This window comes from Syngnathus leptorhynchus, chromosome 16 (genome assembly GCF_054491065.1).
Source record: "Syngnathus leptorhynchus isolate UIUO chromosome 16, UIUO_Slep, whole genome shotgun sequence".
Classification (NCBI taxonomy): domain Eukaryota; kingdom Metazoa; phylum Chordata; class Actinopteri; order Syngnathiformes; family Syngnathidae; genus Syngnathus; species Syngnathus leptorhynchus.
The window spans coordinates 2,812,434-2,813,568 of NC_141210.1; the positions used below are offsets into that span (position 1 = coordinate 2,812,434).

Sequence of the window (1,135 nt, forward strand, 5' to 3'; positions counted from 1 at the left end):
CAGCGGCTTCTATTGCCTACCTGGGAAACATTTCTCCGAATGTCTTTGCTGGCCGTAATCCCGAGTGCGTCAAAACAAGCATATGTTTTATCAGTTGTGACATCCGACATTGGGGAACAGACTGACGGCTTTGGCTCGAGGATCCCCGAACAGGATTTCACGTGCACGTACGCTTAGCAAGGCCGACACATGTCGTGACCTCGGCGAGTCCCGACATAAAGCAAAAAAAATGGAAAGTGAAGAGAGGAAAGTTCCGGGAAGGAGTCTGGCCGGGAGCACCGTGGCGGCTCACACCATGGTGCTTTTCTTCTCCCGAAAGTCTGCGAGCGAGGGCTCGTGGTAGGTGGCCATCATGTTGGCGGCGTCCCAGCGCGCCACCGGCGCCGGGGAACTCTGCATGACCACCAGGCGGATGGGCGACTGGGTGGGCTGCGGATCGGGCGCGTACTCCTTGGTGGGGTCCTTGCCGCGGCAGTCGTACATGATGCAGGAAATGAGGAAGACGAGAAGCAGGATGACGTAGCTGGCGATCAGGATACACAAGTTGAGGGTGACCGGGTCGATCTCCTGGTAGTTTTCCAGAAAGCCCATGACGCCCGCCGCATACTGCTTGGCCTGGGAAGCTCAACCGCGCGAGATGGCGACGGCGGCCGCAGTGCCGCCACAGCCGTCGGCCCGTCCTGCCGCCTCCATCTTCTGCCCGGTTTATTTTAGTGACGCAAAGACTTTGACGAACGCCACTCCTCCCGAGCCCCGATCGTTAGCTCGCTTTAACAAGTTAAACTGCAACTCCGTGACAGAGTCTCGCTTATATCATCCCCTGGCCTGCATACGGTGTGTGTGTCTGTGTGTGCGTGTGTGCGTGTGTGTGCATGTGTTTGTGTGAGAGTGTGTGTCTGTGGTGTAATCTTAATCTCGATTGTGAGCAGGGATTGCCGGCCCCTGCCATCTGGCGAAATTACGGGTCAGGGAGCTGTAAAGGAGCTCAGGTTAGCATGCTAGCAAGTAAGAATAGCTAGTTGAGCGTTTCGTCCATTTCCTTCATATCCGTCTTAAGATCCATGTGATGCTCGTTTGGACTCACCAGTAAAACATAATAGTGCACAAGTAGAATCACTACTAGCAACATTTTGTC

At 55.0% G+C, this 1,135-nt stretch overlaps 1 pseudogene; it reads right to left on the reverse strand.

The window, feature by feature from the left end:
- Positions 1 to 288: 288 nt before the first annotated feature.
- LOC147044050 (small integral membrane protein 36 pseudogene) lies at positions 289 to 591 on the reverse strand (annotated as a pseudogene).
- Between the last annotated feature and the right edge of the window lie 544 nt (positions 592 to 1,135).